Source organism: Amblyomma americanum, chromosome 5 (assembly GCF_052857255.1).
Source record: "Amblyomma americanum isolate KBUSLIRL-KWMA chromosome 5, ASM5285725v1, whole genome shotgun sequence".
In the NCBI taxonomy this organism is placed as follows: domain Eukaryota; kingdom Metazoa; phylum Arthropoda; class Arachnida; order Ixodida; family Ixodidae; genus Amblyomma; species Amblyomma americanum.
The window spans coordinates 112,903,229-112,925,940 of record NC_135501.1 but is presented as its reverse complement, the minus strand read 5'-3'; the positions used below and the strand labels follow the sequence as shown (position 1 = coordinate 112,925,940).

The following is a 22,712-nucleotide window of genomic DNA, read 5'->3' as shown; positions in this document are numbered from 1 at the left end:
TTGTACGACACAGCCAGCGACGCCGCCAGCGACGCCAGCCCAAGCGCGTCGAGCGCCGCCACTGACGCCATCCCAAGCACGTCGAACGCCGCCTCGACGTCGCCTCGACGCCGCCTACTGGGTCCATACAACGCCGCAGCCACACCGAACCTAACGTGAGCACGAACGCCGAACGCTAGTAGTAGACGCTGATAGCAGTGTGCCCGGGTCGTGTGTATTTATAGTATTTGTGTTTTGTGCTAGTTTTGTTAGTTTTGTGTTATAGTGTGTGTTTCACGTAGGCTGTATAAAATGTGCGTTTGTGTGGGTACACCCGTCGTCTAGTCCGTTCTTTCGGTCCGAGTGTTCTCCAAGGAGATCCGTGACAATAGTATAGAGGTGAATCAAACCTGCTGATAGCACTTCTTATGGACTCTGAAAACTTTGTCTACAAAATATATAGCCTGGTATGTGGAAATAACTATAAACCACTATGCGGTGTACAGATCAGCATACCATATTTCTTCAAGGACAACTCAAAGATTTTTCTTGTTGGTAAATGTATGCAAGCCAGAAATCTACACAGCCAGATAAAACCAAGAGTGTGACACATTGCTAAGATCGATAATGTGCTGGCTAGCTTTTTCGCAATAATCACGTATTTATTTGCTCTCACATTCTTGTCACGAAGTGTGGTTTTAACTAAAAGCACGTTGTATTATCCCCCATGCCTTGCCAACTTTAATAATGGTTGCTCTGCTTGTATTCCTTCATCTTTGATACTGATTTTCAATTGGAGTTGATATTAAATATATATCCATTGAGCATATGGTTGTATTTATCACGCGTAATTATATGTCTCGCCAGGAAGTAAGAGACCTTCACTCCCTGAAAAAAAAAATTAACAGTTTCAACATGGGTAATGCCGAACGCGCTTGAATCAACCTAGTTATTATCATTCTTATTTACCCATCACTAAAAAATTCATGCAGTAGTTCGTTGGTTAAACTTCTATATCCTTAAAAAATAAGGCCTACATTTAAAAAACGTTTCGAGTACAAAGTCAGCTGAGCGAATTTTAAGGTCCGCGAAATCAAATTTAATTGGAGTGATGGTCCGAAGAGTCGATAATTCAGCCTTCCATGGAGTATTTGTGTAATAGAAGCACACACAGTTTTGGTAACCTGAATTCTCAGAACTTGTCCGCTAGCTTTCGGACAAGCTATTCAAGCGTCACTTTGTTTTGCCGCGGAAACACTACTTAACGCGCTCCCAAAGAAGAACGTTGTGCGAAGCCTCCGAGTAACTCGTGTAAGTTGGGATTAGTTGGGAGCAGCGTCGCGTAAGCTGCAGCCAATGAGAGGAAGCTGGTGTAATTCTGTTTGAGTTCGCGCCAGGTACAGCCATGGTAGGGTACGGCGGTGGACACGGTGGTGGACATTAAGCTATCTGGGGATCGGTAGTAAACGTGAAAATATCAGCTGGTGTCGGTAACATAAAGACTGTCCAGCATAGAAAAAACAGCTGGATTGTACGCGAAGTGTACGCATTAGGCAGCGTATTATAGCAAACCACCCGTGCAGGGATATATTTTCGCTCAATTCTTCGTGTTAAGGCGTGAAACAAAAGCTGTACGGATTAGCATTTTTTTTATTCAGGCAAGAAACATATGGAAGCATTGAAACGTTTAATCAAATAACATTATTCTGAACGCTGGCAACGAATTGCATCTGCCAGTGAGCGCAGTAGCAAGAGCAGTTATTGTGAAACGGCAATTGTTCTCATGATATCGGCACTCTTCTTTTTAGTATAGCACTGAGGTGCAGGTGCCGCTGGGTCGTAAATAAAATGGTCATCTTGGAAAACGGATAATGCATTGTCTTCAAAAAGCTACACTCAGTTCATTTCGATTCTTGTAAAACGGTATAATTTCTTGGAAAACGGGTTATGCAGTTGCCTTCGAAAAGCTAGACTCAGTTCACTTCGATTCTTGTAAAACAGTTTAATTTCTTGGAAAACGGATTATGCAGTTGCCCTCGAAAAGCTAGACTCAGTTCCCTTCGATTCTTGTAAAACGGTTTAATTTCTTGGAAAACGGATTATGCAGTTGCCTTCGAAAAGCTACACTCAGTTCACTTCGATTCTTGTAAAACGATTTCATTTCTTGGAAAAACGGATTATGCAGTTGCCTTCGAAAAGCTAGACTCAGTTCACTTCCAATCTTGTAAAGCGATTTATCTTCTGAGTAACGGTACCCCTGCTTCTGAATCAGAACACCTGCACGGATACGTTTGCGCCGCCAACTGCACGAGGTGCAAAAAGCGATTCATGCGAGGTTATTCTTAAAGGCACCTAATTTCAGTGTTTTTTTTTCAGTACAAGAAAGATGTATCGGTTCACTGTTCTGCTGAATAAGCGTTAAAAATAACTTGCGAGGTTTTGTACTCCCTTTTAGGTTTTACCTAGGGCAGCCATTTTTATATATAAGCTGTACCATCTTCCAGGCACTCATGATTAAAAACTGCTGTCATGCCTCAGTTGGGGTCATGTGTACTTTTTCTCTCCACTGGCTTGATAATACATGTTAATGCGTTTACACCGGAGCAGTTGTTCTACGGAATGCCGGATGCCGACGCCGAAAAAGTAAGGCTTTCTTCCATACACTGTTCTGCGAAAAGTATTCCGTGTTCTTCACTAAATTGCGTAGAACAAATATATACGGCCGGAATAGAACGAACGCGCTGCTTTTCTGTTTGTTATAGCCTCCCAGGGCTTGCTGCCGCACTTGTGCTGATATGTGCACGTTACGTTTCGACTGAGTTTGAAGGTGCAGTCTCTACCGTCGAATGCTGCCTCAGTACGCTATCAAGAAAGCTAAAAAGTCTTGACTCCTTCGTTTTTTGACCGATGTGTTTTATCTACCCAAACTAGTCCGAATAATAGCCAGTAAACAACGTTGCCAGTTGGAAAAAGCGCCACCCACGGCCAACCCTCACGAGGGCAACCGTTCTATGCGCAACCAGTATCTGAGGACGGCTTGGGTTCATTTCTGTATTGTCACTTATCTTATCTTCATGAAAGTTTTTGTTACAAAGATCGCTTTCAGCAAGTGAAAATTATCTTGATAACAAAACACTAACCCAAGCCGCAATGCAGAAAATCCGATCTAGCTAAGATATCAAAGGCGCTTTAGTCTACAATGCGTAAGTTACCATACATCAAGAATACTGTTTCTGTATAAGCTTTCTTGGTCAGTGGTCACTAGCGTGCTAAAGGTCCTTATAGTACATTTGAAATACCGTGTTAGAAATTCCTGCTGATGCCGTGAGTGACTCACTGAGAGTTAGGCTACATTTACATTCAGCTTGCAGGTATTCTCTTCTTGAGGACAATCGTCCTAAGTGGCTTCGGCTGCTGTCGCAGCTAGCTCATTTTTTTCTGTTTTCTTCTTGTTTTCGGGACTGCGATCTCCACCTCTGATAATTGGGACAAGTGCTGATCCTGCCTCTCAAGCACCCAGTAGACTTGGCAGACGGGAAGGCAGCATTTTTGTTAGGCCTCTGAGGGCGTGTTTTGAGGAACTTTAAGGTAGCCACCTATTTCGAGAGCTAAAGCACGAGTTGGAATTTTTTATATTAATCCACAAGAAGAAAACGGTAGTATATGAAGCTAATGCGCTTCGTGTCATTCGATACGTGCGTGAAAACAGAGCCGGCCTACCGCTCCAGAGAGACATTCAAGAACCAAAGAAGACCGTTAATATGTAAGACGTAGGAAGCAAGCGACTGTTTCTTAGTAGACACCCATATAGACGGAAGAAAAGGCAATTTTTTGTACACAGTTTGAAAGAAATGCTTTTATTCGGTCTGGCAGCCAATCCTCGAAATGCAGTGACTGGAGTAAGAGTAGTTGCAGCAGACTCTAGAATTCCGAACCCTGCAATACGACCACTTGGCACAAGAATTTGCAATCCATCTTCAGAAAATATCTGCTAGTAATAAAACAATTCTGAAAAAGGTCCGCAGTGATACTGAAAGAGGAGTTATTTTGGATGCCACCATTTTCTCTGCCGCTTAAAGCACTCACACTTATGAATGTGATCCACGAAGAAGTATTGTATGCATTCATGCCTCCGTCATCGATGGGCGCATGAAAATAAGTAAAAGAGGCCACCCACGCCACTTCGTTAAGAAATCACGGTCCCTCTCAACACGCCCTGAGTCCTGTTGTGGCAGGCAACATTCCAAAGAAAGTTTCAACAGCTGGTTCCCTGCTCGCCGCAGGTGCCACAGTACCGAGCGCACTGCAGCTCATCTGTCCAAGCTAAGCGCGACACAAAGCCGTGGAGACATGCCACAGCAGGTCATAAACACCACAGAACCCGGTCCACCAGCGCCCTGGTGTCATCCACCCTGTGTGCTCTGCTACATCTGTGGAAGCGGCGGGCGGATCTCGACAGCATACTTGTTCAAGAAATTTGTCTAGAACCTTAAGATGATGATGGCAGAGGAAATGACGCCTTTGGCAGTTAAGGAGGCATGGCACCGCCAGGAGGCATGGAAACAGGTATTCTTTGAGTGCCAGTCAGTACTAAATTAAGAACGCCGTGGACGCGAGAAGGCAGTCGCGCAGATGCACCTTGACAGGCGACGAAGAAGTGTGCATCAAGAGGAAGCCGTTAGAATGAGAGCGTAGAAGAACGAACGAGAGAATAGAAACGAAACCCTGTTTTTAACAAAGGAAATGCATAAAACAGCCGAAATTCAGGACGGATATCTCAAGCGTAAAGTGAACAAAAGGAGGAAATTAAAAAGATATAAGCGGCAGGGAAGTGGAAGGTTTCGTATGAATTTCTAGCACACGAGGCTCGTGAACATGCACTCAAGTTGCGATGTGCGCACAGGCGTCATCAATGTTATCTTCATTAAAAGGGGCCATCGCTAGCAGGACTGAGCCCGCATCCAAGCTCTGAGCAGCCTAGCAAGTTACACACTAAGACACGGCGACGGGAGCACGTAGGCACAAAAGGAACACCACCACCACGATGATGAAAGGCAACAGTTGGACTGAATTGAAGGTGTAACCGAGCAGGAAGGGCAGAATGGCGCTCGTAGGCTTCGTCGCGGTCCTGCTTCGATTCACCCCTCTCTAACTAAACCCACGTGCGTGCTAAGCACGTTACAGTTGTGGTGAGAGGTGCCGGGTATCGACCACGGAGCATTCCACCTATCGACCCAGCCGTAGACTCGCTGGCTTACCACCAATGCCATCGTACATGACTGGAGACGACAATACCGAATAACGAGGACCATCAAACAACTCACCACATTATTGAGAGCGCCGGTCATTCTTTGAAAACCCTGAGGAGAACGTTGACGATTGGCTGAAACACTAAGATAGAGTGAGCAAATATAATCGCGGGAACACTGCTACTAAACTGGCTAACGTGGTGTGCGTCCTTGCCGGCATTGCCTTCGACTGTTTCGACAATCATGAGAATTCACTAAGTACATAGGCTACTTTTACAAGCTGGATGAAGAAACATTTTTGGGACGAATAGGCCAAGAAGAAGCCTGCGGAACAGACGATGTTTCACGGGACGCAATTACCCGGATAAATTTGCACTGCATACATCGAAGCTATCCTAATTCCATGCAGATAGTGAATTCCAGTATGCCTCAAGAAGCCGAAGTAGGCCACCTCCAAAATAGATTGAGGATTATTTTTATAATTTCCTGATTAGCAATGAGAGACTGAGCACCACCGCCGGCGTTATAAAACATTGTAGAACATTTGAAGCTCTCACGCTGCGTCGAGTTACTCCTAAATTCAGAACACTGGCCAATGTCACCTCTGTAGCCAGTGTTGAAGTCTGTCCTCTACATTTTATGGCTGATATATTACGAAGATTGTGTGCGAGGAACTGTCCAGATCCAGGGACACTTTCTGCCGTGCAGAATATCAACAGCACAGTTGTGCACAGCAGGCAGATGTCGCTGCCCTCTCCACTCCGTGGGCCCAACCCAGCGCCGCTTCGCATATGCACGATCGGAGCAACTATGCCCAAAGTTATGCCCCCAGTCGACGGGAAGGAGGGCCGCCTACCCTGAAGACGTAGTGCGTCAGCAGCGCGAGCCTGGCTACAACCATCGTCGCGGCTTTGTTCGCCTCGACTCTTATGGCGATCGCTTGCGCTCTCAACCTTTGTGTTATCGGTGTGGCATTGCAGGCCATATCCCTAGATATTGCCGCCGCCGTTTCCGGACTGCTCAAGACTACCGACCCCCGGCGAATATTCACGGACAACTGCACACCGAACAGCAGCGATCCCCGATTTCGTCCGATTGGGACATGTTTCATTCGACACATTTGCGGAGTTCATCACCTGCATCTGATCGCAGTGTGACGCCGCCACCTCAGTGCCAACGGTGGTCACCTTCTTCTCGATGTCGTGCTTCCCCTTCACCTCCGGGAAACTAGGAGGCGCTGCCGATGGAGGCGAGGCCTCTGGCGAGACAATGACGTCCATACTTCTACCCGTGTTCATGTTGAAGAACAAATTGCAAGCGTTCATTGGTTGTGTGAAAACAATCGCTCTTGTAGGCACTGGCGCTACAGTATCCGTTATAAGTTTGACGTTCAAGAACCGTTTATACAGGAATGTACTGTTTAGTGGTGACCGTGCAGAGTTATTTCGTGGTGTAGGTGGTGAACTTTTGTTCCCACCTAGTTTGTGCGCTTCGGATGTTGTTATTGGTGGCCTAAAGTTTCGAACAGAACTCGCAGTGCTACCTCGGTCAGCGCATGATGTGATTCTTGGGATTAATTTTCTGCAATAGTGTCGTACAACTTTATACAGTCGTACGGGAGAGCTTGCTTTGAATTCTTCACTGCTTTCGGCTCTTGTGGATGACGCGACACATGATTTTGGAGAATTTGCGGTGGAAGAATTCACTATTGTACCAGCGTTATCTGCTGCATTCGTGCCGGTTTTTTCTATTCATAATCAGTGCGAGTCTTTTCCAGCTGTAGTACAGCCAACGACACTCGCCTGCTCTAAGAGCATCCTCGTGCCTCATCGCGTCGTTCCCGTGGTCTGATGCGGCACCGAGCTGTGGACAGTCAACCACTCTGAAGAGCCAGCTGTGTTGCATCGAGGCCTTAAACTAGCCTCTTTCGAGGAAGGCGTGTCAGGTTCCATCGCGGCGCTAACCAGCGCTGTCATTGACGAGCCCGTGCAATGAGATATGGAGGCCCAAGTTAAGGCTATGATTAATAAGTCTTTTTCTACAACCGAGCATCGCATTCTAGTGGAACTACTTCTGAAGCACGTGATCATGTTTGACTCCACCAAGGATGACTCAACACCGCTGCTACCAGTCGTATTCGCCACATGATCAACACCGGGTCCGCACCTCTGATACTTCACATGCCCTATCGAGTATCAGCGACTGAACGTGAGTTAATAGATGACCAAGTTGGAGACATGCTAAAACGCGGCATTATTCGAGAATCTCCTAGTCCTGGGTAGCTCCAGTTATCCTTATTTGGAAAAATAGATGCCACATGGACGTTTTGTGTTCACTACCGTCGCTTAAATACAGCGACAAGGAAAGACCCCTACCCACTTTTACGTATTCATGACGCAATTGAATTTCTGCACTCAGCTTCATACTTTTCTTCTATTTATTTCAGATCAGGCTAGTGGCAAATCCCCATGCACCCTGCAGATAAAGAAAAAAACCGTCTTCATGACACCATACATCCTTTATGTATTTAACGTTATGCCTTTTGGATTATGTAATGCTCCTGCAACATTCGAGCAGTTCATGGATACAAGCCTGCGTGGTCTAAAGGGGCAATTTTCTTTATGTTATTTGGACGACGTTGTAATTTTTGGCAAAACATTTAGTGAGCACTACATGCATCTGGACATCGTGCTTGATTGCATTTAACGAACTGGTCTCGTCTTTAATTTAAAGAAACATCATTTTGGAAACTGCGTAACAGTCGTTCTTGGTCACTTAGTTGATAAAGGAGGTGTTTGACCGGATCGCAAAGAAATTGAAGGTGTCGAAAGTTTTATGGTGCCCCAATCAGTAAAACAGCTGCAGAGCTTTTATAGAGCGCTGCTCGTACTTTCGACGCTTTGTACCAAGGTTTGCAGACATAGCTTATCCACTCACGTGTCTGCTGCATAACGATGCACCATTCATATTGACCAGCGAATGTGACGCACCTTTCCGCCGTCTGAAATTTCTTTTGACCTCCGACCCATCCTACGCCTCTTCTACCCATCAGCACCAATTGAAGTGCACACTGATGAAAGTGGTATCGGTATCGGCTCTGTACTTTTACAACGCCATGGCAACGATCAGCATGTGGCCGCATACGCCAGCCGCTCGTTGAGTAAGTACGAAAAGAATTACACAGTTACCAAGCAAGAATGTTTCGCCGTTGTTTTCACTGTAGAGCGCTTCCGCTTCTATCTGTACGGGAATGCCTTCACCGCCGTGACCAACCACCACTCGCTTTGTTGGCTCGTGAGTTTTCTTGACAGTTGTGGACGGCTCGCTCGATGGGCTTTCCGGCCAAAAGAAGTTAACTTTACTGTGGTGCATAAAAGCGGCCGTAAACACTCATATGCTGATTGTCTTTCGCGTCTGCCGCTTCAAACGACTGAAGACGACGAAGACAACATCGATGAATACTTGGCTTCACTTTTACATGCCTTCCCGGATCTTCGAGTTTTCCGAACTGAGCAACGCAGACCAAACTAACCTCATTGTTTGATGCCGCCAAAGATGTAGAGAACACTTTTTGCATTCGCGAGGATTGCTCTATAAAAAGAATTTCGTTTATCCGGAGCCCGCATCCTTTTTGTCGTGCCAGAAAGCCTACCCATCACAGTTCGTGAAATGATGCACGACGATGCCCCTTCTGGGGACTTGGGAGTATAACGAACACTACACCACACACAACAATGATTTTACTTGTTAAGATACGTTTAACTATCCAGTGCTAAGTAGCCAGCTCTAAGCAATGCCTGTGCTTTAAGCTGCCGACTTCAAGTCCACTGGGAAAACTGCGACCAGTCAGACCTCCAACAGCCCCATTTGAGCAAGTTGGCATTGACCTTCTCGACCATTCCCAAGGCCCTTCAAAGGAAACCGATGGATTCTTGCATGCGTAGATTACTTAACCCGTTATTGTGAGACATCCGCAATACCAGCTGCTACTGCTTCTGAAGTATCTCATTTCCTACTTGGATTTGTAATTCTTCGCGACGACCCTGCTGCACTCCTCATTAATGAGAGCGGCCGCCAGTCACAGTGGACGTCGTCGAAGAACTCCGCCTCAGCGCCTGCAGTTTTTGCCACTCGACGCCATGTCACCCCCAAACGAACGGCGTGGTAGAACGCACTAAACGGGCTGGCTAAGTACGTCGCTGCAGATCATGAGGATTGGGATGGTGTCCTCTCGTTCATTACTGATGCATACAACAAATCGGAAGATGAGAAAACTGGCTACAGCCCCTTCTGCCGTCTCCACGCTCGCTCGCCTCGCTGTGACCTCGACGCCATACTGCATTTTTCATCCATGATGAACCTTCTCTTAATACCACACTCGGCAGACCTGAAGAAGTTCGCCACCTTGCCCGCGTTGGATTTTCATCTCCCCAAGAGCGTCCCAAGAACCGATGCGACTCCCGACACCAACAAGTGTCATGTTCCTGGCGACATTGTGTGGTTATGGTCGCCTCTACGCAAGCCGGTTCTTTTTCAAAAACTGCTGTCACACTACACTGGACCGTTTGTTGTGTTAGAGTGTATACGAGATCCTAATTACGTTATAGCACGCCTCACTGTAAGCTGTCGGTGGTCACGCCACTCTGAAGTGGTGCATGTAGCCCGCCTAAGCAATATCATTCCAGAGGTTCCATTTAACTCGCCCGACGGGCTTCGCCTGCGTGGAGGGAAATGTTACGTGCCCTTGTAGACGGAAGAAGAAGGTGAACGGTTTTACGAATCGGTAGAGGTAAAAGAGGAGTAAGGGCAGAAGAACGCTCGTAGGCTTCCTCGAGGTCCTGCTTCGATCGATCCCCCTCTAAATAAACCCACCGTGCGTGCTAAGCACGTAACAATATGTTTCCGCTCCTGCCGGAAAATACTGGTTTCGAGGAAACGAAAGGCAAATAACTGTCTCACTCCTCGGCGGACACATCAGCAGCGCTGTAAGGGAAGTAAAGGTGGGTCTGTAAGAAAAAAATAGGTGCCGTAGTGCACGGTCTAGGCGGGAATCGAACCACGGTCGCCAGCATGCGTGACAGGGACGCTGCCACTCCTCCAGCGCACATCGACGTTAGAGGCTGAATAAAGGCGCGTCTAGTGAACCCAGAGTTCTTAACGTCTTCGAGATATGTACTGAGGCCTACATGAGTAGTTATGGTATGTTAATTACAGATGTCGTAATCAAGAAAGCACAAAATTTCATCCGTTTGTGGTAAATTTCCTCCGACCTTGGCGTGCAGTCGTATCACCATCACGCGGCACCCACTGAACGCCCCCTCCCCTCCCCTCGCAACGTACCGCGCTGACCCAGCAGATGGAGCAGGTAACAGACCGCACACAGCTGTCGCATTTCCGCACGTAAGGAGGCATGTATATACCTCGTAATTCTGACGAAAGCCCATGTATTTGGCGCGATGCAGGCAGAATTTTATAGGGCCCCAGACGAGGGGCGGGGGGTTCCTCTGTAACGGGAATATTAAAACTGATATGGATAATGATTATGGTGGCCTACGTGGCTTACAAATCAAGAGAGCTCATAGTAATAGATAAAATTTTCTATTTAGTATCAGGTAAGAACCACGCTATTTAGCCCATCTTAGCTGTATTTTATGTGCTGATCCCTTGACCATGATTTCATAAAAAAGCACTCTCTAATTCAAGAGGCCTGTCTTTAGAAAATCCCGGACACCTTAGGTGATACACCAAAGTTTTTTTTTTCCACCTTTGCACATGCCTCTTCTGTAGACTTTGCCCAATGAATTTATGATTGATTGCAGTTTGACAAAGTAAGCTCCGCTTTTGGAATTTTTGAAAGCTATAGACAGTGACTTGCTTTATATTGCCAATTATTTCGTGGCCTGACACCCTAACTCAACATGGTTTATTGTCGAATAACGTTTCCAAAAAAATAGCGCGCTGTATTTTTTGGATTGTACAAATTTCTCTTATTTCTATGCAGACAGATCATGGCGCAACGCCGCATAAATGTTTTATTAATTACTCTTTATTCTACATTAATCAAGCTGGCATAGTCTTGCCACCTTTCATAACGCGCATACAATATACTTCCTTCGAAACTGCGTCTTGTTCAGATGTGCGCCATTGCAAAAGGAAGACTATGCATAATTTTGTGCACGAAACTCTTTAATTTTACAGAACCAGAGTTATCGTCAATTGAATGCCGCTGCTGGTGTTTTGAAATCTTAATCCCCACAGTGCACCCTTTAAATACCAATAAAAAAGAATTTTCCCCCTGGTGTGAGAGTGCGCCTGTTCCACTACAAACCGTCCACGAACTCTTTAATGTCGCACACGCTGTTCACGTAAGTTCAGTTTTTTTCGCGATATTTATGTATCTCTGTGAACTTTTCGCCTCACCTTACAAGCACCTCTAAAGCTCCTTCACTGTATCAAAAACGAGAAAACATTTCTGTGCCTCCTTAATAATTCGTATTCAACTTTTTCTTCTTATTGATGACTGAAGGTTCCAATACACAGCCTAATTTTCTCCCGCTTAAAATATTGATCTCAGCTTTCGGCTTCTCCTTACCAGAAGCAAAGCAATCCAACTCTTCAAAATCAACGTCTTCTTTTTTTATGTGCCGTGTGCTCGGATGGGAGGCCTGTAGAAACCCGTTTATAGATAATTCTGAACGCGTGTCAGAGAGTCAATGGATACTACCTCCAGCCCATTGTGAGCAGTAATAAAACACTGTCACAAGGGTACATAGTGTACAAAATATTTATCCAGTAGGTTTCCTTTGACAAAACATTTTTTTCCTGACTGCATCACGTCTAACATCGCGGATTCATGAATAGACGACGTGGTAAATTAAACTGATGGACTGTTTGAAGCCAGTTTCACTTTCGATATGTTCATGTATGTTGCATATCTCAAAAATTTTTAAAGTGGGCTGACTCAAGACCATTAAGACCCTGAATTGTATAATCAATCGGTTCGTGTTAACCTCGTGGGCTCGCTTGAGGCCCGACATTGGACAACCTGGTCTGAGCACAGCAGTTCGGCCTCCCACTGTTCAGATGTTCTGAGCTGCAGCTCGGGTTTTCCGGGGTCAGCTGGGCACAGTAATAAGAGGTGCGTTGACCGCAGAGGGCCCAGTCGGGGCGATTGCTACCGGGAAACATGGCGTCATACAGGGCCGGCATATGATGAAACAGCGTTTGAAGATGATGCAAAAGGGCTTTTCAAATATCGTAAGAGGTTTATAAACCGGTGGAAACAGGAATCGATTCCTCGGTATTGTATCGGCTTGGGGTGGTACGGGACCATCTTGTCCTTCCCTGATAATACTGCGTCGAAGTCTGCCAAAGGACCTGCTCGATGGGTGAGACCTCCAGACGGATCTCGTGCAGGAATATTTCCCTGTGCGAAGCTTGCGAAACTGGCCTGTGGATGAAAAATAGTTGCAACCCTGTTGCATTTCTCTCAGTTGTTGAAAAGCCAGCCGGAAACTATGACAGCAGCACTTACTTAGCTGTGAATTTCTCTTACAGTTCGTCAACACAAGTGAAAGAATATGGACAGTCTTAACAAGTAATCTGGGCTATTCAACACCGATTTGCCAGCTGGACCACTATCAGTGCGACGGAAGGACATCTTGCCAGCTTACAAGAAGGTCTTCTATTAATAACAAGATGTAAGACATGCAACTAAAATAAACACAAGAAGGGTATCACGTTAATTTGTTTTTGCGCAGGGTGGTAGGCCACTTCAGGGTAACATTTTATGCAACTTTCGCGCACCGTTTGAACCATGGGCCACCGGATGTACTCGAGTTTCGTAACAGAGGTATGATTTTAAACACGTTTCTCTCCTCTGCTCAAAGCTAAGAGATCTGTATAAACATAATCAGAAAATTCTATCTTATTCCACATGAATTTAGGAGTGCTGACACATCAATGCTGCGCGTGTTCCGCGATCAATAACAGCTACGCATTTTGTAGCTTGCATCTTAGCTTACAAATAAATACCAATAATGTTTTTTCAAGCTCGGTAACTTAATCAGATCGCTGCTTCATTAAACACTCAATGTTTTTTCTGATATTTCAAGCATTAAGTGCCAAAAAAAGAAATCAATTTTAACCAGGCCTGCCGGTACTTTTTTACGCGTTATAGTTTCTTTTACAGCCTTACGCGGTTATTTGTAACACAAAGGTGGAATGTTTACTGACAGGATCAGTAAAGGTCAGCAAGCCTTTCATTTTCAGTGTCATTTTTGTGAAGCTAAGGCCCCAGACGCCGCAAAAATGAACGCAAAGAGTTCGCCTCAACTTTCATGGAAATATTCTGAGCTCTTCGCAGTATTTACTTTTCCGTGAAACGTGTTCTTATGCCAGGCCGTTGATCAATATTTCCAGGTAACATTTGGCTTGCAACCTGGTACAAGCTAAATTCTTATAATTACTACATGGTTGCAATATAAACGGTTAATATAAAAAGTATAGACAGCAAAACATAGTTAATTCTGTGAATAGAAATGCGCACTAAATAGAAAAGCATAGCTAATGCTGGGTGCTGCGTTAGACCGCTACGCGATTGCCGTAGCCTACAATCCAGCCTGGAACACCACGAGTTTCTCGCCCTGTGCTGGAGATGTCGTCGTCTGCTTCAACTTTTATCCGGTCCCTAACTTATTGTAAGAAAATGCCGCAATGAAGCGCCCTTCGCTGTGCCCTGAGCGGAACGGAACGGCGGAATGTTTGATCTACGCAGAAGCGTCGCATCGAACAAATAAGCCGAAGCCACAAAGCTTAGCTATTGCATTCTGACGCTTTCTGTAGCAATTTCATTGTCTACCTATTGCATTCTGTCGCAAGAGTGCAGTTGGTTGTTTCACTAGTAGCTTAAAAGAATTCGCTGGCACAAAGGATATCGATTTGAAGACTTCAGCGTTACATATTACGCGGTGACTGTCGAGATAAAGCATTACCTGGCGCCATACCTCAGGTTCATCTCGTAAATCATCGTCAAATATGAAAAAAATCTGTCAGCACAAGCAGACATTTATTTTCTTAATTCTTCACTATAGTTGAAATTACTAAGTGGATATTGACTGCCAGGAGGAAAACAAATTATAAAAATAAAGCATTCTTTTCATACATAATTAACAGTAGTCATTAACTGAATACTAAATTTTGTGCCTTTTCATGGTGGAGGGAGCCAGGCGTATTTTTCACATGCTTTCTTCGTTGCTCCTGAACAAATTTCCTCTTAGAGGGCTCAATTCAGCCATTAATGGTCGTAAAGAATTCAGCCACCACGTAGTCCTCAAAAATCAGGTACACATGAAGTATGACAAGCACCAGCTAATTTTGATGCCCGCACTTGGCTTTCTGTACAAGAATTATATTATACTACCCCACAGATGCAATGCGACGAACGGGGCATAAAAGAAAGAAACGCGCAGTGACACAAAAGAACGTGGTGCTGTGCCCCCACTTGGTCCTTTCTTCTATATCCCGATTGTCGAGCTGTAGTTATGGAATATCGTAAACAACTCGCCAAACAACCTACCTTGTCGAATATATATTGTCATTTTCCACAACCGCATCCTTTTTAAGAGACCGCTTGGCTCTTTTGCAGTTACAAATAAGTTACTCCTCAGAGAGACCGTGAAGTACCTAAGCAGCGCCTCAACATGCGCTGTGGTTGAAGTTTATGCCAGCGTCCAAGGTCAGTATCTTTTCATCATTTAGTGTTATCACGGGTTTTCTAACATTTAGGGTTATCTCTATATTTTTATAATTATAAAATGGTATTCCTATATTTTTTTAAAAAGAAATAATAAAGAATTCTCACCTGCACAAGCAAGGTTTTGCAGTTTTGGTCGCAATCTAAATCTGTAATAAAATTAAATGAGGGCGCTTCGGTACACGGCTGAGCACCGCACAGAAGAATGAGGCTTTAAGAGTTAATGCGAGGCTGGCTGATAAAATATTTAACGGGTGCACCAACCTAAATGAATCTTTCAAAAGTGTTGTATTCCTATGCTAATAGTACAGAGAAAATTTTTCGATATTATTTCTTAACAAGGATTAGCTTTATTTAGAGACTAGGCGCAGAAAAGTAAGCACTCAAGTTAACATCCCTCGCACCCCTGCAGCCTCTTAATCCTCCATCGCGTCCACTGCGGGGCGTGACAATTTTCCGGGAGACAGAAGAACCTCGTCCCCGAGGAAGTCAGAGTTGCCGGTGGTGACGGTCTTGTGGCGAGCCAGATAGGCCACTGGGTCTTGCGGGAGCGACAATTGTGAGTGTTATCATTAGCTATAACTTGAGTTCTGTCACTCAGTTGGCTCAGGACGACGAGAAGGCCATAGTAACTGACCAAAGAAGTGTTAAAAACCTCGAAATTGTGCCCCAGCAAAAGCAAATCCCATGCAGCACCTGTGTCCGTAAAGTGGCACTCGTCGAAGCGAAAGCGGTCCATTCGACGAGCACCTTCCGCATGAAATAATACCTTGGAAACTGTAAGAGAGTCACGTGGCGAAAATGGGAGGATCGTATCTGGGAAAATGCGGGGCAATCTCAGGTACAGCAGATAGAATGATGAATAACAGGTGAGGTCATGAATACCGGTGCTGTAGGCCTAGGTCACGAATGGCTACATGACGTCGCTGTTTCGAGGGTGCGGTGCAGCATATATCGGCCGCATGTTTATGAAGGTGTAATCTGTGCTCTCAGTGAGATTGATCTATTGGTGGTAAAGTGCACAGTGGTGGTTTCCGACGCCGCTCGACCGGGCTGATTCTTCTACACCGTGAGCTGTAAATTGCCGTTCATGCTCGCTAATTACAATACTACATTTATTATAACTATTAATACGTATTTTATGTGCTATACTTATAACCCTTATAATACTCGCTAATTATAACACGCGGCGCACCAACACGAAAAATAAAAGAGTGCAGCATAAAAGCCTACACACCAGTCGCCTTTGCTAAAACGAGTGCTGTGTTTTCCACAAAATCTTCAAATATTCTACGCACGCGATAACCCAGCGCTGTTCGTATGAATACATGGCAAAGGGGTCAAGCAGGTTGTCATAGAATTTTGCAATAGGCGACAATGGTGGTTTGACCCAATGCAGGAGGCTTGCAGGAGGAGTTGGGCAGGAGATAAGCCGTTTACATTGGTCACTACTTAAGATTTATTGTTTTGTTGTGTTATACAATTTAGGCCAATAGAGACCGTTATGAATTCAGTGCAGTGTACGGGAGAAAAGCAAGTAATCCTATGTTATAACATCGTGCATGGATCAGAGAATGGCGTGAGGTAGTTTTCTGGGCCACCCATAAGCAAGGAGGCACAGTCAACCAAGTGAATTTCGTATACGAGTTCGTCGGGAACATGAACGATAAGGAAAAGCGTTGCCACGTGTCCTGTCTGAAGGAAAGGCCGCAATTCGAGATTGTTTGATTCTTCTTGCTGGAAGGTTGCTTCATTTGAGAACGTCATGGAGAGGGAAACTAAACACCCTCTGACCCTATGTCCCCACTAGGTGCAGTGGGCAATGAATGGCTCGGCAAAAAACTGCATCACTACGGCGACAGCCAGATTGCAATGGACAGGAAAGCCATATTCCTGCAGGCGCAAAAGCCAACATGCCAGACTACCAGAGGTGTAGTGCAGTCTCATGAGCCAACGCAGGAAATGATGATCGATTGTGCTCGTGCTCGGGTTGCGTTCGGAACTCTTGCGCAGTGAACACAACATACAGAAATTCACTTCAGTTGTAGTTGCTCTGTAACTTCGTTAATATACTGCAGACATATAGAATAACGTGCTCGGCACCGCTGTGCATTATGACGAGTGGCGCACCCAGGCAGAGACCACTGGTTATGATGTGAATCTCAGTAGCAGTGTGAGGATCAGTGGCGCAAACGTGATAGTGTGGTAAGAGAAATCTTCAGCTGTTAAAGGATGGTTCACAATCGAATGAACACAAATTTTTGAGTCCTTGTGCCGAATGCAAGTGGCCAGGTTCGCAAGCTGCTCAAAGCCAGGAATGAAGAGCCGAAAACATGAAGGCCGGCCGAGACAGCTACGAAGACAGTTCAGCGCCCGCGGTTTCGTGAAAGCTCTAGCTACATCAACATTTTATGGATCAGGCTGGATCACGTCCGGAGTCGTTGTCAGCGGCCACGGAAAGCTTTCCTCGAAACTCATGTTTTCTCCGCCAGCAAAGAAAACCATTTCTCCCGCAGGTGCGGGGAATAGAAGGAAGTACCTTCAGATTCGAAAGCGAGCACGCAACCCATAGGCCAGAAAACCGCTTTTCTTAGAAAATAAAAACAAACCTAGCGTGTTCGTTGCCTTACGAGTGTATACTAACGAGCAGTTGGGCTATTCGGAAGCAAGAAAAAATATAAATTGAAAACGAATACTTCCGCCTTCAAAGTGTGTAAGTAGGCTTAAATGCACTCCGTAATTTTTGTCTCCGTGCGGCTCCACTGCTACTGCGAGGTCATCTAGGCATGAGGAAAAATCTGCAAGGATGCGTCATGTTTCTTCAAGGGTATTTTGAGGCAGGAAGGCTCTGAATTTGAGAAGGTAATAATCGACATATCGCAATGTCTTACAAACTGCCGAACTGCACAGGCTTGCTCCTAAACTCCTATCCTGGTGAGCAATAAGCATATCATTCCCTACAGGTGCCAGGCAGGATTCCATGCATATGCCAGTGTTCAGTATGTGCAAATATCCTTCAAACATAACAAAGCAAGCGGAGAAGTAGAAGGTGGAAATGCTGCAAAAAGGTGCTTGAAGTGGTTTCGCAGGCGTTCTGGAATTGAACAGTTCCGCAATTGTCGGTGCTGTCATTACGGTTTTGAGCAAAAGAGCATGCGAAAGGAATCAGTGCTCTACTGCTGATGTGAGGCCATCTAGGTGTGAAGAAATCTCTATAAGGATTCACTATGCTTCTTCTACGGCATTTCGGGTTCGGTATATTTGGAATGTGAAAATGTAATCATCCATAAAATGCAATATGTTACAAATTTATGAACAGCACACGCTGGTTGCTAAACTCCTATCGTAGCGAGCAAGTATCAAAACACTCAGTACAGGTAGCAGGCAGGATTTGATGCATATGCTGGTTTTCTGTATGCGCAATTTTTCTACAACCTTAACCAAGCAAGTGGAGAAGGAAATTCCAGCAACGTCCTGGAATTCCCTCCGCAGGCAATCTTTAATTGTGCATGCCGCAGTTGTCGATAGAGTCAGTTGCGGTTTCGACCTGTGCAGCTGCAGCATGCGGAAGGGAACAGGCATTGATATAGTCAGGAAACAAAAAGCCCAAATTACCACTTCTTAATTCTCGTTTTAGTGCCTGGAGCACCGTATCCTTAAATCAGTCGAGTATCGCAAACGGGTTAAACGAATCGAGCGGCGTTGCATAGAAATTTAATCTGATGAATGATGAACATTTGGCGACCGACTTATCAATGATATTGAAGCTTATATACTGGATTGCTCGACATTACACAAAAGAGTTTTTCAGGTTGCGACAATTTACTGTGGCAATCTGCTCGTGCCACCCCCCCCCCCCGCCACCCGATATGGGCCGGTGTAGTTTCGGCTACTAGGCTTTGCCCCGGTGGAAAGTCAGCGGTGGGGATGGGCTGTGCAGGGTCCATCCTCTGCATATGCAAGGATGGACCCATGGGCGTGGCAGCGACTCCCAGGTGACTCTGAGGGCCAGTCGCGCTCGTGTGGTCCAATGCCTGGGCAGAGGTCTGCCTGGGGATACACCAAGGCTGAACCCACGAAATCCGGTACGGAAGGCATATGTAACAGTTCAAAGGATTTTCAAATACATGCAACTCACCTCCGCATTCATGTGCGTAAACGTCTGCAGACCGACGCGCAGGTTTCTGGCCACGGAGTGGCCAGGTCCGCGCTCAGGGGCTTCCAGCAGGCAGACTCGTCGAAAGCGTGTCCTAGGAAAGGCAGCCTCACGGCTGACCGCGGGGCCATTGGCATCATTGCGGAACCCGAGGTAAAGGGGCGTAGTACGGCCAGTGCAAAAACCATCGATGTTGTGGAGTACCGGCGGAGTAGTCCCGGGTCATCTCACCCTAATCCACGTTCTTAGTTTGTGGCCCGGCCAGCCCAGCCTTGAACACTTCCTCGTCAATAGGCGAGGATCAAGCTACGGGAGAAATTAAGTGCATGGTTGGTTGTTTGGAAGCGCAGGTGGGTTCCCCGGAGGTGTTAGGGCATGGTGCCAAGGCCAGAAGGCCGATAGGCTGGTGACCTAAGCTTCTATTGCTGTATCACACCACACATATTTCCGGTGTGTGAAAAACCGCGAAAAGCACTCGACGGCAAACAGCTAGCATTTCCGAAACAAGCCCTAGAAGTGGAGGAGGGGCCAGAGGTAGCTCACCATGGGTTAGGTATTCATTTCTCTGTCGGTAGGGGGCCAGTTGCGTTTTTGGGTAGTAGGTTACCCCGTGAGCGGGGCCGCACCATTGTGCAATCTTGACGCCCTCCCTGTCCTGGCGAGGCAGGCCAGTAATAAAGCCGAGATATATGAAGGGTCAAACCAAAAAGCTCGCTCTCCACATTCCAATCCCAATACCCATAACCCATTTCACCCATCCTCTCCGCTTTGTCCCAAGGGAGATCAGGGGAGTCTCCCTAGTCACGTTCACCCGGGTGTGGGTCGCTATGTAGCTTTTTACACCCCAACTTCCTTGTTCCCCACCTACAGGTGGTAGAATTATATAATTGCCTTCGGGCCTTTTCATTTATCTTCAGTTGGATTAAGCCTGTTCTACGTTAATTGTGCAGGCAGAGGCTGATTACTTGTCAATCTGTTTAGGTTGCCTCAACCTAACGGATGTGACAATAAGCGTTAACTCCTCTGCAACTATAATGTAGTGAAGACAGCAGTCGAGAATTCTTTTTACAGGGTTTAGTCGCTTGGCTCTGGAAATGTCATGAGATAGTTGTTGAAGGGAACACAACCGCAGGTTGAACAACTGTAAACAAACAAGTTGTCCTTCTTTTAGAAACTGCTTTTGAAATGCCTTGAAAACGCCGGCTTTGGCTTGCATGCGGAGCTTTTCAGTTCTTTCTTAACACTGACCAAATGTTTCGTCTCTAAAGAGCCTCTCTCCATTCGTGCTGCACGCACTCTTAGCTTTGTAAAATAAACTTCACTGCCCCAGCTTCAGAGGCACGCAATGCAATGTCATGCACCGCTATGCCACATATTAAGTACATACTCCTCTGTCTTGACGCCGACACGTATGGCCCATGCTTTCTGCACTATACACCATGCGTAGGCGTCCTGGCCGCTCTCTATTCAGTTAGCGCCCTGTCTTACGGTAGGGTTTGTACTCTGTCGTAGCAGACCCACAGCGTCTGGTCTCACCGGCTCCCACGCTGCATATGAGGAGAAAAACGCACCGCGGCTACTCGACCAGCTTGCCCGTGTGCGCTGGCGTGAACCTCGACGTAACCTGCCTTGAAAGACGGGCCCGCGCAGGCCATCAGATGTTGTGGCCTCCACTTCTTTGGGTGGTTCTTGTTTGATTTCTTCTCGTATTGCTTGCTGTGAACACTCTCATTCAAAATGCCACTGTTTCGGAAGCTCAGGCGTGCATAGCTGTTGCTTTAATATTATCTCAAAAGGAGCTCTTTCCCGGTGCCTCCTACCCTGCTATGTTCATGCGCGCAGTTGTCGCATAAGTTTATTCAGTATTTTCTTCTGCACACGATGAAGAAAACCTGACTAATTTCTTTGCCTCTCTGTATTTAGGTGGCTGGGTCGATCTTCGAGTAAGTCAAGCCGCCAGTGGACAAAAACTTCATTCGGACTGCCATATATTCTTTAAGGAATTAGTTGCTGACCACGCAGCAAGATATGGCAAAGCAAATTACAGTAAACGTGTGTATCTTCCTATTTGCCAAAAGGCTTATAAAGTAAGTTACCGTGTATAGAGTTGCACAACATGAGTCACAATAAAGCATTATAAAACAGAAATCCTGGAACTAGGACATTGTTATTCTATCGGGAGAGAAGGCGCGGCTGCTCTTTAAGCCCTCGGCGAAGACCGCCGGCGCCATGACTTGAAACCACTTAATTAGAACCTCTTGGGCAAGAAACGTGAGTGTACCGCTGATTGGTGGCTTCTGCTCAGATATACTGTAGATCTCAAGATGGTCCATTCAGCAGAGTTCGGTAACTGCATGCGCAAAAAGACAAGATAACAAAGACACCTAAGCGAAGAACACAGCGGAAACTTTCTAATGTACCGACAATTTTTTCCGTACCCTTTCGAGACATGTCAACAAAACATTTTATAACAACAGCAAGATTTTCTATAATACTGTGCAGTCCCCTCACATAACGACAAAGACATTTCTGTCACAACAACACAATTTTGCAATCTGCAGAAATATTTGTCGCAACAACACGACCACACATCTTTCTGGCGTATTTCTTGCCCGGGTGTGTCCCAGTTTTCGACTTCGAAAGTACGAAAAACAATGCTCTAAAATATTGGAGTTCAGAATTGCAATCTTTGATGCCAACTGCGTACAATATCTTCTCATCCCCGTCTGTTCGCTTTTCAGCGACACGTAAAGCTTCCAAATTTATGCCATATTTCGACGAACGCACGCTAGTCCAGATCGCACAGTCAAAGTCGACAATGTGCCACATATGGCAATCTTTGCCCGTGCGTACGATCGTGCGACCAGCAGTGCAAATCCCCTTCTTGATGCCTATATTAGAACAAATAGGAAAAAGCAGCGCCATCCAGCATTTTGAATTCCAAAACCAGTTTTTCTTTTTTGGGGGATCTTTTCTTGGTGTCTTTTCTCTAGGCACGTTTCTGATGCTTTTTAAGGGTCGATGGAAAAAAAAACACGCTGCATGCTTGCTTAGAGGACAAAATTCTCCCCACCTGGAAAGCACGGCCGGGTAAAGTAGAGACAAACGGAATAAAATTTTTCAGAAAGATGTTCACAGAACTCTTCATGAAAACGTTTTCTTTTATGATGCACCGGAAAGCCCTTTCTGTTAAGGCATGCCATGAAAACAGACATGTTTTCCTTTGAAAATTATCTTCTGCGTATAATACCTGACACAAAGAGCAAGTGTTATTATCGTAATAGGAAGCGATATTTTAATGGAAAACTTTACAGAGTACTCTGAAACAGGAAACTCCTCTAGCACTGTACAATGAGGGAGAGCTATGTAGCTTGATATACTTTAGCTTCCTGGCTTCCAGTTTTTCGAATACCAAAATGTCAGCATCCTACACTCAGCTCTCAACATGTAACCAGCAAGGAATATGTATGTTTCTATCACGACAAGCAAACGGCGAACTAATGGCCACGTACCGGTGTTAGGGCGCCACCCCGTCGCCTGTCTTTATCTCGATATAAGTACATGGCATGCTGGT

The 22,712-nt window shown here is 45.7% G+C and overlaps 2 long non-coding RNA genes across 2 annotated transcripts in view; one reads left to right on the top strand and one right to left on the bottom strand.

The window, feature by feature from the left end:
• Positions 1-2,496: 2,496 nt before the first annotated feature.
• Positions 2,497-21,286, top strand: LOC144134936 (uncharacterized). The gene is made up of 5 exons (XR_013315306.1): positions 2,497-2,622; positions 12,786-12,928; positions 12,989-13,080; positions 14,875-14,964; positions 21,062-21,286. It is a non-coding gene; the product is annotated as an uncharacterized LOC144134936 (long non-coding RNA).
• Positions 7,647-22,712, bottom strand: part of LOC144134937 (uncharacterized) — a 49,189-nt gene continuing 34,123 nt past the window's right edge. The window contains exon 3 of the long non-coding RNA XR_013315307.1: positions 7,647-7,703. This is a non-coding gene — a long non-coding RNA (uncharacterized LOC144134937). The remainder of the gene's footprint in view (positions 7,704-22,712) is intronic.